At 44.6% G+C, this 18161-nt stretch overlaps 1 long non-coding RNA gene across 1 annotated transcript; it reads left to right on the top strand.

The window, feature by feature from the left end:
- The first annotated feature begins 201 nt into the window (after positions 1 to 201).
- On the top strand, positions 202 to 16707 carry LOC131909134 (uncharacterized). The gene is made up of 3 exons (XR_009378783.1): positions 202 to 264; positions 2183 to 2307; positions 15328 to 16707. It is a non-coding gene; the product is annotated as an uncharacterized LOC131909134 (long non-coding RNA).
- Positions 16708 to 18161: the final 1454 nt, after the last annotated feature.

Genomic DNA, 18161 nt, shown 5'->3' with positions numbered 1-18161 from the left:
TTTAAAAAATATTATTTTTTTATTTTTATTTTATTTATATTTTTCCTCTCTCTTTTCTCTCTTTTTACCTTCCAAGTCCTTTGTGTATATAGTATTGTTGTGGATATCTGTATGCTGTGACTGTGTTGCTATGATTGATTGATAAATAAAATGCTGATTGGCCAGTAGCCAGGCAGGAAGTATAGGCGGAACAAAGAGAGAGGAGAATTCTGGGAAATGGAAGGTTGAGTCAGGAGATGCTGCCAGCTGCTGCCACCATGAGAAGTAAGATGTAAAGTACCAGTAAGCCACAAGCCACGTGGCAACTTATAGATTAATAGAAATGTGTTAATTTAAGATATAAGAACTAGATAACAAGAAGCCAGAGCCATTATCATCTGTGTGTTTATTTGGGTCTGAGTGGCTGCCTCGGAGGCAGGACTGGAAAAAACTCCAGCTACATAGTATCACTTAGGTTAGTGTTTTCATGGGACTCCTGAATGTGGGAATGAGTGGGTCTCTGTGTCTATATCTGTTTCTCGTGCCTTTTCTTGGGCTCTTTTCTTTTTGATTGTTTTGTGCTACTTTCATGTACTAGGTTTTGTTTGATTTTATTATTATCCCTTAGAAGTTTATTTCTTAATGAGAGACAGAAAGGGGGTGGATCCAGATGGGAGAGAGGGAGGGATACACTGAGAGGAGGGAGGTGGGAAACTATAAAACTACATTATGTGAAGAGAAAAAAAACCGATTTCAATAAAAAGAAAATATTTAAAATATTCAAAGGGGAAAAAAAGCATTCTCCTATTCTGAGACGGGATCTTATCAAGTTGTCCACACTGGCTCTGAACTTGCTATGTAGCCCAGGCTGGCTTCAAATCTTCAGTCCTTCTCCCTTAGCATGGTAAATGGGATTATAGGTGTGAGCCACCACACCTGATTGCCCTTCACTTTTATAGAGTGAGTTATGAGAATACAGAGTTTCTATAGCTTTGTTGTCCTCCAGTACTGACTGTCTCACTCACTCTCTTCATGTTGCACAGTGAGAGAGTTCTTTTAAGAAGCCGCATATCAAATTATCATTCTTTACTCCAGGATAGATCACCTGCTTGTTTACATTTGGCTTCTTTCAAGAATTTTCTCTTTATCATTCATATTCTGAAGTCTGAAATGATGCTTAGGTATAATTTTTTTGCACATTTGTATGTTTCTTAAATTGTGCAGTACATTCCTTTATTTGTGATTTGGTGGCTGACATTAATTTCAAGGAAAAAAATAAATGTTAATAAATGAAATATAACAAGATAGTTATCTCTCTTTTGTCTATAATATTACTTAGGGGAACTTTTCCTATGGAAACACTTACAAATAAGCAAAATGTGGAATGTACATGGCTTTTTTGTCATAGTATTTGTTGAAGCAGAAGAGATGAACACTCTAGTGGCCATCAGTGGGGAAGGGATTAACTGTTACAGCAGCCATGCTGTGTCTTTATACAGACAGGAGAATGTGCAGAAACACTCCAAGGCTTTGCTGACTTTAGCTGCTTCTGGAAAAAAAGAACCACAGGAAAGGAGAGACCCACTTTCACTAAGTATTTTTTCCTAGCACTTGCATTTTTACACTGTTCACATATTACTATTCCAATAATAAATAAGCAAAAGCCTCTAGCCATTTTATTTATTCATTTAAAACACAACATCTCAGTAAGATGAATTGTCTGGCGGTAAGTCTAATGAACTCGCTGCAGAAAATCCAAATTCCTTTGTGCATTCCCTTCCCATCCCTCTGCTGGCTAACGTGTCTGTACAATTTAATCAGAAAACATGTTCAACAAGGTTTTTGAGAGCTTCAGTACTTGACTGGCACATGCCCAGCCAGGCCCAGCAGAGCAGGAAAAGGGCAATCCAATGGAAGTCGGCTTCCTTTCACAGCAAACCCACTTGCTGACCCTGGATTACCCCCATCTCTCTCCCCTTCCTACTCACTTGGACATGTTACACACATTCTAGCCTTGGAACCTTTGCACATACGGTTGCTGTTTCCTGGAAAGCCCCATCCTACACAGTCATGCTGTGTATTCCTCAGTCCACCAAAATGACAACCAGAGAGGCCCCCTATAACGAGCATACTGAAGCATATACTACCTTCTCGGTCTCTCTAATGCTTTTTGCTCTTTATTTCTTTTCCATCACTTTCCCAGCAAGACTTGGAACCGAAGGGGGTGCAAGGAAGGCACGTTCTATGTTTAACACTACCTACTAGTAGCCTGTTGCACATAGGAGGCACTGGAAAAAAATGCTCTTACATGTGGAATACATTTTGCAGGTAAGAAACCTACAGCACAATTCATTTTTTGCTAAGCACCTCCCCAAAGTGTTTGATTTTTTTCAAACTGTGGCTTTTTCTCATCTTTCTGGTCTAGCTGATGAGCAAGCACAGGACAAATGGAGAATTAAAGAGCATTAGAAGACAGACAAAGAACTCATGCCACAATGCTCCATTTTCTTAAAATTCACCAGGACAGTATGATAGTAATTGGGAAATGACAGTTTTTTGTTTACCCAGTCAAAGAGTGATGGAAAACCTTCTCTCAGATGGTACAGGTGGAGCACAATGCTTCAGACAAGTCCTAGAACAACAGTGAAGTGTAGAGAGTCGTATGAACTGGAGTCTAATCCAGACTTTGGCTTTCATGGCCCAGTGGGTGTGTGTCAAACCCATCCAAGTCCCTAGAACCAGAGACTGTCCTTGACCTTCAGTATAACCCTGGATGGGCCCACTCTTGCCAATTCCAACCCTCTGTTGGAATTCCATGAATCCTCTCTAGGCTTTCTCTGAGAAATGGCACCAGCTTACATGGGAGCATCATGGGACAAAGAGAACTCTGGCTCCCATGTCACATCTAGGCAGTCCTGCTCCAAAGGAACCCTGACCCCAACTCCTAGGGTTCTGTGAGAGAGCTGTGTATCCTGCTGAGCACCAAGTGCCAAGCTGGCTGGCAGCTTTGATCACCCAGCTGTGCCCCACTGAGAAGGTGGTTTTCCTTACAGGGAAGCAATGCCCACTACAGTGGCCTTCAGACCACCCCTAGTACCCCAGTGTGGGAAAGAAGTCCTCGAACAATTTCTGCCTCCACCTGGCCAAGGAGAGTGTGGCTCCATGCAGTTGTGAACGAGAGCATTGTCTAGCGTCAGCCCAAAGAACCATTTTGAGAATCCATTCTGGTAAAGAAAATAACAATAACCACAACAAAAGGGAGCAAAACTAGGCAAATGTTCTTTACTCCTCTTCATGGGCTTTTTCAGTCTGCGGTCAGGAAGGACCAGGGTAACATAAGTGTAACCTAAGTCCTCCTTAAGCCAACATAAGCCATATATGGTTCTCACTGCCATTGGAAATGGCACAGAGTTCCTGAACGCTGTCCATGCCATGTGATATGAAGTGTCCTAGGGCCCCTCTCTGCCTTCTTTTTTAGAATAAGCAAGTTCTCTTCTCAAAGTCCAAGGTGATTGTCCGGCTTATTTCACTGGCCCTCTGAATCTCGAAAAACTGACTTTTTTCTAAAGAAGTCTTGGATTGCTGCATGTTCTGTTGTTCCTCGAGCATTCAAACGGGCCCAGCTATACAAAGCAGAGTGAGACAATTGTTTTTTGGAGCATCTGTCGCTGCCAACCCTGGGTTAGCTCTAGAGTGCATGCTTCCTGCATTTACCTAGAATTATTGTGTGTTCCGGTGACATTATTACAAGGGGGACAGGAAGAGTGTCGGCCTAATGAGGCGGCAGATGATATCCACCGGTCTCCATATGAAAACTGGCACAAGCCAGGTTGTGTGTTAATCAAGCCACCAAAGGCCTTTGGCCCTTGGACAACAGCAGCCTTTGTCAACACCTGAGAGGAAAGCCAGCCGCCTCCTTTCTAGTGCTAATAAGCTGAGTGGAGAAGGGGTTAGGTTCCATGGGAAAATGTGTGCTCAAGCTCCCCAGGTGAGCGTCTAAAGCAAGGGGCTCCGCAGGGCAATAAACTGCTCCTGTCTGAAACTGGAACCACTTTGGGAGAGGTTCACCTGGGTCCTTGAGTCCAGACCCAGTCCTCTTCATGGTGCTTGCTTGGTAAGCAGTGGTCCTCCACACTGGCTTACAGAACGAATGCATAAAGGAATGGATGAGTTATTAAGATTTACATTTGGTTCTGAATTTCCTGATTACCCAAGCCAACAGGAAATAATGTTGGCACGTGCAATTCTCCTGTGTGCATGAGAGAAAGAAGAATATTACTTAGCAGACACGCTGCTGCTAGCGTTGTCTGGGGGAGTGCTGAGCATATGTTCCATATATTCCTCAAATCCTCAGCAGAAAGCTGTGAGAAAAAAAATAAACAACAGAAAACTGGGGAGGAGGAAAGGGTTTATTGCAGCTTACAACTCTCAGGTCCCGCTCCATCACTGAGGGAAGTCAGGTCAGGAACTCGGGGTAGGAACCTGGAGGCAGGAACTGAAACAGTAGCAGCTGAGGAGGAACACGGCTTGTCAGCTTGTTCTTCCCGGCTTACTTAGCCTGCTTTCTTACATAGCTCAGGACCACCAGCCCATGGGAGGTACCACCCACAGCAGGCTGGGCCCTTCCACATCAATCATTAGTCAGGAAAATGCCCTATAGGCCAGTGTTGACGGAGGAATTTTCTCAATGGAGATTCTCTCTTCCTAGATATGTCTAGATTTGTGTCAAGTTGACAAAAAAACGACCAGGACACTACCCATATTTGCTTACATGGCATGGAAGGTCTATGGCTTCCTTGCATCCTTGCCTCCCTTCATAACTGTCCTCTAAGAACTCAATTCTCATAGCTGACAGGGGCAAGAACAGAACCAGAGGCTGAAGTGGTGAAAAATCCCCAGAGTTTAAACTGATTTAGAAACACAGGTGTGGTTTCTCAGCAAGAGGTCAGGTACCACTTGCTAACAATGGACAAGTTCTTGACTTACTTTCCCTCATAGACACAAGAGACACACATAGTCTACACTTTCAAATAGCTACAAAGAGTAGCAGAGAGTGTATGATTAAGTGTAAGAAAACTAATTTAGATGCTGGAGCGATGACTCAGCAGTTTAAGAGTGCTAACTGTTCTTGCAGGGAAAGAAGCAGGCTCCCATTCCCAGCACCCACAGGGCAGTTCACAACTTCCTGTAACTCCAGCTCCAAAGGATCCAACCCCATCTTCTGACAGCCTCAGGCTTATTCAAACATGGTGCAGGTATTCACGGTGCACACACATGGTACACACACACACACACACACACACACACACACACACACACCAACTTCACTGAACAATGTCACATACATATTCTCTGTCCAGGAAACAAGACACTGCCCTATCCTGTGCCAGGGTCTCAGCAGGATAAAGAACCTTGGAGGAAACAATCAGCCTTCTGAGGTTTGGAAGTTAATGGCAGCTTATAAAGAGGGAAATGACAGGTCCCTGCGTCAGCCAAGGTGAAGTTCAACAGCAATCTCATAAAACAGAGCCCCAGAAAGAGCTTTTGAAATCTAAATGTGTATTCCTTTGACTCAGCAAGTCCTAGGCATGTGGTTTAGCAAAATAATAGAACATTTCTTCATAAAGTATAAAGATGAGTATATAGGGAGTTTTTGTGTTATGTATGGGAAAATAGAAATAATCCAAATATCTGTTCACAGAAATGTTGTGAATTGAACCATGACTCATTTATTTACTTAATTATTTTAGACAGGCTCTCACTATGTATTCCTGGCTGTCCTGGAACTTTCCAACGTAGACCAGGCTTGCCTAAACTCACAAAGATCTACCTGCTTCTGCCTACCAAGTAACCAAAGATATGTGCCTCCACACCCCAGCTTCAAAAGACTATAATGATTACTCTTGAGTACGCAGATATTTACTGAACATCTGCTTTGCAGAGCTGGGTACGAGGCACATGAGTGACCTAAGATACGCTAAATCCAAATCCTTCTTGAGTTTATAATCTAGATGTGATGTTTTAAAACATTTTTTAGATTTAATTATTTATTTATTTTATGTGGAGGAGTGTTTTCTCTGAATGTATGCCTGATGCCCTTGGGGGTCAGAAGAGGACATCCGGTTCCTGAAACTGGAGTTGTGGCTGACCATGTGGGTGCTGAGAACAGAACCTAAATCCTCTGCAAGAGTAGAAATGCTCTTAAGTACTGATCCATCTCTCTCCAGCCCCTAAAACAATTTGTGTGTGTGTGTGTGTGTGTGTGGTTTTTCGAGACAGGGTTTCTCTGTGTAGCCCCAGCTGTCCAGAAACTTGCTCTGTACACCAGGCTGGCCTTGAAGTCAGAGATCCACCTGCCTCTGCCTTGGGAGTGCTGGGATTAAAGGCCGCCACTGCCCAGCTCCCCCCCCACCCCCCAGGACAAAATTTTAATTGATAAATCCCAAAATGGCTGCCCATTTTTGAAATAGAGACAAACATATTTAGGAGATAAACACGTTCCTATGTCTAGATAATGCCAGATTGCCTTAAAGGAACACCTTGGGAAGAGACTGAGCTTCTCTGGGCAGCATCAAGTGGGAAGCTGGAGTTACCTAAAGATAAGACAATGGCTCTAGTGTGAGCTCTGGGACTCCGGCTCTGACACACAGGCCAACTTCAGGAAGTCAACGGTGAATAAACCCGTCAATCCAGATACTACTGGCTCATCGGATTCCCAGAAGAGTCAAGGACCAGGGCAGATAGGAACACTTGCTATTCTTGCAGAGAACCCAGGTTTGGTTCTCAGCACCCACATGATGACTCACAACCATCTGTAACTCCAGTTCCTGGGAACCCAGTGGCCTCCTCCAACCTCCATGGGCACCAGGCATGAATGTGGTGCACATCCATGCATGCAAGCAAAATGCACACATAAAATAATAAATGAATAAAAAAAACCAAACAGATAAAAACTTACTTTAAAAAAAATAGAGTTCAAGGACAAGAAAAATACTAAAACTCTTTCCAAGATGTCAGAAGTAAATATTCACTTCCCTCCTTACATTGCTGATTCTCAGCGTTTAACCACCCACTGCCTTTGTCTAGTGTTTTATTATACAGTTTAAAAGAAAATACATCCATCAAAAACATTCCAATGAAGAATTGTTTGTACTAGATCAAAGGGCTTTTAATTTCCCCTCTCTCTTTTCTCTTTCTGCACCCTATACACACAAGCAGAACTCAATTAATCTGCCATCCCTCTGCAGGATGTTTTGTGTTTCTTAGCACTTCTCCCACCTCTTCGAAATAGCTGCTTAGAGAACACTGTTAGGGAAGCAGAATGCACTGGCTTCCCCTCACCTGGATTCCCATTTGTCTCCACAAAATAATTACCTTCCCACAGAGCCTGAGTCCTCCAAGGCAAGCTTCTCTGAGAAACCCAGGGAAGCCACGCCCTGTCCAGAACACATGCACCTCCCTTGCCATTGTTTCTCTTAATACCCCCGTTTCACTTAACGCCACAGCCTGAGAGTGAGCACAGTAAACTTTTCCAGTAGAGTATCTATTAGATGCTTGCAAAGAGGGAAATAAAATCCAGTGGCACACATAAGCTGGTTCCCAGGCTCACTGCCCTCTGAAAAAGGGAAGTTCCAACAGAGAGTGTACCAGGAAGCTAACAAGGACCCCAACTTCCTGATGCTGGAGTTGGCCTCCAGCTGCCCGGTTCTTCCAAAGGCCATGGTGGTTCTTTCAGTCAGTCAAGGCAAAGGCACTTAAGATGTATTGAAAATGTGTTTCTTAGGAAACCCAACAGAGTCACACTATGTGTCATTGTTACATACCTTCAGGAACTTAGCTCCAAGAGTGGGAAACAGGCATGTCATCTGAAGCAATGTTCTGCTTAGATCTGCAGGCTTATGAAAACCTGTGAGGCCAATATCATTTTCTTTTTTGCTTGGGTTACCAGAAGGCTTCAAATCAGGCATGAGTCTTAATAACTCATTTACTAATCTATGCATTCAACAAACTGGGATCCCTGTTTCAGGTTACACACCATGTAAGGTGTGGATGACTTGGGGCTCAAAGATACAGTGCTGGCCTTCAAGGGAGCCAGGGAAAGACACTGAGTCCATAGCTAGTCATTACTATAATTGAGACACATAGAATTCTCTAGAAATCCAGAAGAGCAGCATCTCTCCCAGCCTGGCCTGGAGAGGGAACCCAGGAAGCGAAGAGGATGGGGACCCTTTAAAGTGACACCAGCGCTGGTTTTTGGTAAATGATCTCTAATTTAGTTCCCAGTGCTTTCTCAGTTCTTTCTTGGCAAATCCCTTCAATCTCTTGGATCCTCTAGGTGGGTGTGGCGGCATGTACCTGCAGTCCTGGCTCCTTGGGAACCTGAGCTAAAAAGGTCAGTTTAGACCCAGAGTTAAGGGACTGGTCTAGATAACACAAGAAGACTCATTCTAAAAATTAAAAAAAAAAATTAAATCCCCATAGAAAGTTTGGAAAATGCATATGTATTTGTGTGCACATATTTAAGCATACACATAAAACTCATAAAATAACTTTTCAACCCAAATGAAACTTTTAAATTTAAAAAAAAAGTGTCAGGTGTGGTGATATATTATGTACTCCAATAAAATTTGCTTGAAGATCAGAGGATAGAACAAGCCACTAGATTAAACTTAGGGGCCAGGCAGTGGTGGCACACACTTTCAATCCTAGAACTTTGGAGGCAGAGATCCATCTGGATCTCTGTGAGTTCACAACCACCCTAGACTACATGAGATTGACTCAGTCTAGGAGAGAAAACAGAGCCAAGCAGTTGGTGGCACACACCTTTAATCCCAGTACTTGGGAAGTACACACACCTTTAATGGCTGGGCGGAGAAAGGTAGATAAGATGTGAGGAGACAGGAACTAAAGGCTTTTCTACAGAAGAGTCCCTTTCAGCTAGAGGCTTTTTCAGCTGGAGCCTTTCGGGTGAGGACTCAGAGGATTTCAGTCAGAGGATTTGTGGAGTTGGTGAGGTGAGACGTGGCAGTGACTTGTTCCTTTGTCTCTCTGATCTTTCAGCATTTACCCCAATATCAGGCTCCAGATTTTTTATTAAAAGACCATTTAGCAATTTGTGTAACACTCAGGTCCAAAAGAAACCCATAAACCAGTGCATGCGGGCCTCTAGGCTCGCTCAGCGAGCACCTGTGCCGGCATCCTGGCTCCTCTCTGCTCTTCTCACCCCACCCCCACCCTAAACCTCTCCAGTACTATAGAACCCTGCCATTTTGGCCACGTGCTCTCTTTGCCCTCTCCCCTCTCGGTCCTCTCTCTGGGCCCTCTCTCCTCTCTTCTCCTCCTCTCTTGCCCCCTCCCCCACCCCACCCACACACATGGTCCAGTTCAGCCTACTGTCATGTTTAGTCTACTGCTTTCTCTCCTGCTCTGGGCTCTTCAGATGCCCCTGGCTGTAATCACCATCATATCTACAATAAGAACCTTCTTCTCAACTATACCGTGGAGCGGTCATGTCCTCATTTCGTTCAATAAGGACTCTGAGAAAATCAGACATAACCAGACATAATTTTTGAATAGTTGCTGGTTACTGTGAATACTTCTTGTGATTCCAAATAAATCTGGTTTAAAAACATGAAGGTATTATATTAGTTTAGCACATTAATTTTTTTTAGATTTATTTATGCATATGGGTGTTTTTTCTGCATATAATTCTGCACACCAAAAGAAGGCATGAGATCCCATGGGACTACAGTTTTAGACAGTTGTGAGCTGCCACATGGGTGCTGAGAATATGAACTCAGGACTTCCGGAAGAGCAGCCAGTGCTCATAACTGCTGAGCCATCCTTCCAGCCCCAGTTTAGCAGAGTCTTAACCTGGTCTGTTTGACTACCATTGATGCTAACGTACCAACTGCAAAGGTTTTTACAGAGCATTTCTGGGCCAGTAGATGGTGACTGACAACCCAGATTAGCTATATGGCCTCCGGATCCTGGCTTTCTTCCAGATGTGGCTAATGCAAAGCCAAAGCATTCCTTTGCTAGCTCCTATACCAGCCTTTCCCTCTGCCATATCATATGCTGTAAGAGAATGGTGTTGCTGGCAACATTTCAAGTTATATCATTGATTCAAATCTATCCCAGAGCAAAACTGCTTTTATTTCAAACGAGTACTCTCTAGTGATCCAAAGAGCAGAAGCAGTAAAACAACTCTGCATTCATGTAAGCATTCCCATCCCCAAGGAACGGTTCTCTGGGCCTACAAACACCTTTAGAGCAATAAAAGTTTGCAGCATTGGAGTCCTTTTTTGTGACTTTCTAAGAAGCCAGAATCCTACATTATGCAATGAATCTGGTGCTTAACAACTGTTTAAATAAAATTCATTCCACACAAGAGTCTTACTGAATAGTGGTCACTTCATAAAACTATGGTGAAAGACAGTGTCCCACTTCTCAATCAGAATAAGCCAGGAAATGGATGGGGCTTTAGGGAAGAGCTGCAGAAGAGGCTGGCCACATCCTCTCTGTAGTCTCTGCCCTGCCTTCTCAGGTGAGGTCTGCAGGACTCTGGGCTCTAAAGCCAACTGTCAGAAAGAACTTTCCTGGCCACCTTTGCACGAAATGGTAACTCCTGACCCTCTCCCAGCTCACTGGCTTTGCTCTTTCCTCCACACTGCTAGCCCTGCCCCAAACTGCGCGCGCGCGCGCGCGCACACACACACACACACACACACACACACACACACACACATACACATTCTTTTGCATGGCACATTCTTATCACCAGGAAACGCTTGCTTGCCCGTTCCCTCCACACAGATCAGGACCCTGAGAGCAGGGCTGTGTTTACTCCACTACTTGGTCTCCAATATCTGGCGTCAAATAAGCATTTAGCAAATGTTTGCCAAATGCATTTTTCTAGACCTTACTCTTTTGGCTCACTTACACCTCATCTATGTATCTCTACATGGAAACCAAAGGACACGGAAGGTAGAAAGAATGTTTTTCTGACTTCCTCGTCTCCCTGATTCTTGCAAAGCTCAGTTCCCTACAGAAGGCCAAGGCCAACCTAAGAAGATGTCTCAAGAAGCCTTGCCAACAATAGTCCTTCCTCTGTCCTTGACTAAATGGTTAATATATGCCGGCTTCTGACACCTACTCTGTATGGCTCCCAAGCACATTCTTCAGAAGTTTCCCACTAGAAGGATGCATCAGCTACAGTACAGTATCTACTTATGATCTCAAAATGACAGAGGCCTCCTGGCTGCACTGACTCCCTTTGTCGAATCTAAAACCAGTGCGCTGGGGCAAGGGACCCCGGCAAGCAGCGAACGTCAACCATACTGTGCAGCTATCAATCACACCTCATGAAGCGGACTGCACAGTCCAGTTCATTCAATAGTCAATATCATTCTGTTACCTGGACATAAGTCTGTAGGACTCTTCAAGTTTTGCTAAGTCTGACTAAAGAAAAAGTGATTCCAATAGTCATCGAAATTTAGGAGCTGTGATCACCCAGAGTCACCAGGGCTCCAGAAAGAACCCAGTAAAAGAGAACTGGAAAAAGGACTAAATAAACACGGCCACTCTGGTCCCATAATTGTTCTTGATCTGTCACTATAACAGAACGCATCACAGAAAAATAATTTTTAAATAAGCAAATAAATAAAAGCATCCATCTACAAAAGCCTTGGGCTTGGAGCAGGCTTAATTCTAAGTCTCCGTATTGCATCTTGGCGCTGGCTAACAGAGTCTTCCACTAAACTGCCTGCCAAGGAGCAATGAAGCAGAGCTCCAGCAATTCTTTCAACAAGCTACTGAGAATGCAAGGCTAATTTAACGGGGCAGGGCCAAGTGCCGTTAACAAACGGCACTTCTGTAAGAGGGAAATAAGTTGCCCGTGTTCTTCAGCAGTAACTCTCCTGACTAAGCAGCTCTGAAAGGGTTCGAAGCCTTTCTCCTGTCAGCATGCAGGTGGCCACAAGTTCATTTTCATCTGCAGCAAAGGAGAGATGGCCAAAGCAGGGGCTTTGCCCAGTGCCCCCTGGCATTGGCCAGGGATTGGGGTGTCTGAGTTGTATCTAATCCCTTGTTGGAGAAGGAACACACAGACCCATGCTCTGCTTCTTAGAAACCCAGGAACCTCTGCTAAATCCCTTCCCTTTGTCCCAAATAGAGACTGAATCATGGCACACAGGAAGTGAGTCCCACCCCACATCAGGCTGCACGGGCTGCAGAACGTTGCCTCCGCTTGCTACACACAGGGTGCCAAGCACGGCCTGGATAGCTGAAGCTTTCAAGACCACAAAAACCCACCGTGGTCCTAGGACTGGCTCGCCTTTAAAATGGCAATGAGTCGAACTCTTGTCTGCCCTGATTTGTCCACATAGCAGCAACGTGAAGAGGATGCACGGCAGGCAGTGTGGCCCATACTGACTGCACAGCTTTGGGCACACCATTTCCGTTTTCTCGGTCTCAGTTTCCTTATAGGAAAAGCACAGAGAGGGGACTAAAACAGAGTGGCAGCTGCTCAAAGGCTCGGGTTTTGTATATTTTTCCGAGCTGTTTTCTCTCTGAAAGGAGCATTTTCATTATCAATTCTTTCTGGTCTCTCATTCTTATTTTCTTACAAAGACCTTGCTGGCCACATGTCCTTGCTGAGCAATTTTCCATGTGACTCTTCAAGTCACGTAAGAGACCAACTTGAGTGAGTATGTTAGCTTTCCACCTCTAGCAAAATATCTGAGAGAAATCAACTTGATTTGTTGAAGGATTCAGTCCATAGTGGGCTGAGGTGGGCTAGCTCTCCATTGCTCTTAGGCCTGCCACGAGGCAGACACTTATTGGGTAACAAATGGCAGAGCCGATGCTGGCCAGGAAGGGAAGAGGGAGAGGAAGATGGAGAAAGAGGAGGAGACATGGAGAAAAGGGAGAGCTGGAGGGAGGGGAGGGACGAACTTCATAACAAAGCTTATCTCCCCTAAACATTTACATTAAGCTATGAGCCCAACCACAGTGCAATCCATTCAAGAGGACTGACCGCCATGATCCAATCACCTCCCAAAGGTTCGAGCTCTGGGGTGCACTGGGGGTCCAGGCCTCCACACGAGCTTTGGGAGGTGGACACTTCTCATGCAAACCTGAACACTCAGGCTCAGGAATTTCTAGCTCTCTGGTCACCCTGGGTCCTGACAACATTCCCATCCTTTGATCTTCCAACTTAAAGAAAGCAGCAGCCCTGGCCTCACAGATCCCCATGTACTTCCTTTTGAGGATCTGACAATGGACTCTAATTCCAGGCTTATTATGCAGGAGACTCGCAGCCCTGAAGCAATCAGTGCTTTGTTCTTTCACACATCCTCACGAGTCCTTTCATTTTCTTTCCCCTTCTTTCTCGGCTCTTCTCCTCTCGCTTGGTCCTGCCGGCACAGCTAAGGAGGTGATTTAGACCCATTAGTAACCCGGGATGAAATAAAATAAAATGAGAAATTGCTGCTTATCTTCAGTGAGCAGAACCGCAGGATTAGGACTCAAAGCATCTGAAGGATTTCATGTTAACAGCACTCAGGGAGCTGAAACATAAAAGCCCACGAGATGAAATGAATTCAGGATGGCAAATTAGATCAAGCCCTACCTTCTTGTAGAAACATTCTAAACACAGCTTTGTGTCGAAACTTCTGCCATGAGAAGTTGATATGGTCAGGAGAAGTTACCCAAACCATGGCATTTAACCAATAACAGCAGCCTCATCCCTGAGATTAATGGAACTGCAGAGCATAACTGTTTAATGCATTCTCCAGAAGCAGGACTCACTCAGGTGGTGAGGATTTGCCATTCAATCAAAATATCTTCTCTGCACCCACTTGTGAACTTAATACTCCCAACGCCCATGTGATTAACCAAAGTCCAGGAGGGCTGCCAACGGCAGGCAGAAGTGTGGCCTATCTAAGCAAGCGGGCACAGAAAGGTATCATTATGCCGGATATTGTACACATTTGGGATAAAAGGCTCTTAAGTAGGAGGTTTTAGGCTGGGGACAAGTTGTTGAAGAGGTCCTTAGGCCTGATAGCCTTTCCTACTCACATACCAAGTACAATGATGCGCAGATTTTGTATATCATTGTCCCCAGGTAGAAAGTAGACAGGACATATGTGACGTGATGCAGGTGGAAATGTTCAGTGCGGGCAGGCGCAGGAAGGAAGATATGGGTACTTCCCTTCCTAATCATCCTGCTCAGCACTGATTCAGCTAGACCAGGACAGATATCCCTTTGGGATGCAGAAACCTTCGATTTTAAACAAAAATCTAGAATTTATGTCCAGATGTTAAGTTATTCCATGAGTGTTTCCTTAAATGCTCACTATGGTATAGCTATGAGACAAAGCCCAAACTATCCTGATGCCCAAATTCAAATAGTGCCATTTCCCCATTCTCCTTCCCTGGAAAGAGCATTTAAAGTTACCCTCCCCTCCAGGACAATGTGAAATAATTCATCTGGGAATATGCCATATTTGTAGTGGGACCTGGGGTACAATCAGTGGAATGGTACACACTGGCTCCAGCCAGGGTCCAGGGTAGAACAATACCTCTGGTTGTGTTCCAGAAATCTAAGAAAGAAGCAAAACCAGCAGAGGTGAGAGTGACTTCCATTGAGTCCTGTTCAGGTGGCCTGTCGGGGCAGCGCTTGGGAAAAGGTGAGACATCCTCTCTCTGAGCAGAGTCCCAGCGGACCACAGGCTGCAGAACAAAGGCGACAGCCTGACTTACGAAGCAAGAGTTTAGGGAAGCAAAAAGAGACAAAACAAGAAACAAGAAAGCCATCTATTACACAAAAAGAAAGATCGCTATCAAAGTCTGAGACAATGTTGGTGTTCAACACCCCGGCTATTCCAGCCAGGGTTCCCATCTTCTCCACTCTTTCTCCTTCTATCCTAGACCCCGCAGCCCATCAGGCAGGCAGGACTCTGGCCCCATTCTGCAGCTGATACTCAGAGGCCCAACCTCCCACCCAGAACTGAGTTGGAAATAGACAAAATGAGGAAACTTAAACAGAGGGATCTTGGCTAACTATAGCTCCATTTACTAATTTTCAGCTTTGTGGGATGCGAAAGCAATTCATGTTCACTTGAAACCACACTCTGAATGTTTTATTTCTACACTTTCCCTGACTAGGCAAATATGGCAAGATATGTTGTCACGGTGCTGAGCCACAGCAGCGAGCATGCAGCTCTCGCTCGGCTCTGCAATCAGAAGGGGAAGCCACTGGGACTCAGAACCGTATGGCTAAGCTGGAGGATCAACATGTTAGAGATATTAAGCTCATTTTCATATGGTATTTTCTATTTCTCACAGTTTTATGACTTACCCTATCAGAATTGAGGAACACCTGTATAAGTTTCCAGCTCTGAAACCTAAGCTCCATGAAGAAAGCTGGATAAAGTACATCTGGCCATGATGAGCACCACTGGAGGGGATGCTGCCAACATCCCAGGAGAGGTCCATGACTCCAGAAAGCACTCAATCCTCAGTGGCAGCCTCTCCCACGCGGTAGATATGCCATCTTCACGGGAGCTGCCTAACATTGCCTCAAAAAAACATCTCCAGTTAGACACCAAAGCAGGAGCCCAGCAGCCTCCCGGCCATTTACATTTCTGATGAGGGTGTTCACTACATACTTTTCAAAGAGCTTTGCAGAGAGTATGAGGGAAAATTCTTTGAAGGAAGCAGAAGGCACCCAGGCCTGGTACTTGTCCTAGTCTGCCCATACCATATCAGTGAGATCCTAATAGTTACAGTTTATATATTATTCATTTCATTTGTCTAAAAAATTTATTGGGTGTGCTTACATGTATACACCATGACATACACGTGGTTTCAGAGACTTGCAGGAGTTAGTCTCTCTTTCTGCCACGTGGGTTCTGGGCAGCAAACTCAGGTCATTGGCCTTGATGGCCAGTGCCTTTACCCCTGAGCCATCTCACTGGCCCTTATCTCCTGTTTTCAAATCCTGTTATACATTAAGGAATTTTGCCTACTATAGCTCTTGGGAATTTAAAAATTATCTTCCTGCTCCTTTTCTTATTACGGTCTTAGAAAGCTAAGGAAGATGGCTGTTTCAGAAATCCTTCTAAATGCCTGCTTTTGCTCATTCTTGCCTTCTATGTCTCTGGTAAACGATCATCAGAGGCTCTCTTTGGCTTTGAAATAAGCAGCGTTCTAGAAAGCAGGCATCTGACACCAAAGTTCCATCTGCCCGTTGCTATTTACCCACTCGGCATCCCTGGGCAACCAATCAGGGACTATTCATCCCTTCGCAAGAGAAAAGAGACAAGACACCCAGGTGGGTGCTGCCTTTCTCCCCTTTAGAGGCAGGTGGCTCCCGTTAGTCCCATCAGATTTTCTTCTGGTTTACAATCAGGGGGATCAGAACAGCAGAGAAGACTGAAAATAAAGTAAGCTCTCAGACAAAAACCAGAGGCAGGTGATGTGTTCCTCACTGGCACGCCTTCACCACGGGAGCAACAAACAGATACGCAGGCTTGTGCAGTGCGTCTCGTGGCAGTACACTGGGCAATGGACTCATACTCCTCTCCCTACTCTCTGTGAGGGCAGCCGGCCTCTGGGTATGGTGGCTTCATTCGGAGCTGGGCTTTAGCTTGTTAGATCCATTTGCCATGTCAGATTCATTTCCTCTTTTCCTGTGTGAACAATAAACCACGCATTCAAAACAGATACCTGACCGTCTTCCTCTCTGTGGCACGAAAGTCCTGTTCATGACCGGAGGGAACAGTAATAAAGAAGAGGTTGTGGATGTGACAGGGACCGGAGTAGGGAGACAAAGGGAGAAGCAGAGGAGGGAGAGAGAGTATGGGTGGAAATCGTATAAATACAGTACTCATGTATGGAATTCTTTAAAAAAGTGAAAAAAAAAAAACCCAAAACACCATCAATTATACCCAATAAGCCAAGAGTAGCACATTCTCAAGGCTCTGCAGCATAGGTTAGTTAAATCTGGAAGGAGAGAAGGACTCAAACATGCTCTCACGTGATACATTTTTCTGTTTTAGCCTATTCTGTCTCAGGCCCTTCTGCTACGATATAATAAGATCTTGTATAAATACACTAAGGAAATATTATAATGCATGTTTGACTATCAAAAAAGTAAAGAGAGCTGGGTGGCGGTGGTGTACGCCTTTAATCCCAGCACTCGGGAGGCAGAGCCAGGTGGATCTCTGTGAGTTCAAGGCCAGCCTGGTTTACAGAGCGAGATCCAGGACAGACCCAAACTACACAGAGAAACCCTGTCTCGGGAAAACAAAAAACAAAAAGTAAAGAGAACGTTCCAAGAAAGTATAGACATAACCTGGGGGGAGGGGTTGTAGCTTGACAACAGGGCCATGCTTATAACACCAAGACCCTGTGTTCAATCATTCAAGCCTCAGCACTAGGAAAATGTTGGACACCTGTAGACACACTTACACACATACAAGGAAAGGAGGGGATAACAGGAAAACAAGGAAAGGGAAAGAGAGGGGGCGGTGAACACCAAGAGAAAATACAACACGTGCAGTGAGGCTTGCTTTGAGTGGAGGAGCCGTTCTGTTTCTGAAAGCAGAAACTGAGCCCCAGGCATGGCGAACCCAAAATGCGTGCAGCAAGCTAAGACCCTTGACTGCACTAACACATGCCAGGTTATTCCTTCCCCAAAGCCCCAAGCACAAGAAATGCAAATCTCTCGAGGAAAGCTCTCTATTTAAACCCTCGTTATTGCTGTAAAGCAAATTTAACTAAGTATAAGCTCTCAAAAAAAAAAAAAAACTTAAAATACAAGCAAGCAAAGCAGCATACATGAGAATTGGAAGAACTAATAAAAACATGAGAACCACACCTAGATTACCAAATATTGAAATACGCAGTAATGAGGTATGCAATTAGAAATGAACAGACAAAGCTGATGTTTAAAAACTACCCGGAGGATTTGCAAACAAGCTAAAGGAAACTTAGTAAAGCAATAGCAACAATATAAAATCCCTCAAACCCAATGGATGGTGTGGTGGCTAGTCTTAATGTCAACACAACACTCAAGCTAGGGTTATCTCAAAGGAGGGAACCTTAACTGAGAAAATGTCTCCATAAGATTCAGCTGTAAGGCATTTTCTTAATTAGTTATTGATGGGAAAGAGCCC

This window comes from Peromyscus eremicus, chromosome 4 (assembly GCF_949786415.1).
Source record: "Peromyscus eremicus chromosome 4, PerEre_H2_v1, whole genome shotgun sequence".
In the NCBI taxonomy this organism is placed as follows: Eukaryota; Metazoa; Chordata; class Mammalia; order Rodentia; family Cricetidae; genus Peromyscus; species Peromyscus eremicus.
The sequence above is the reverse complement of the archived record's forward strand: the minus strand, read 5'-3'. Positions and strand labels throughout refer to the sequence as shown.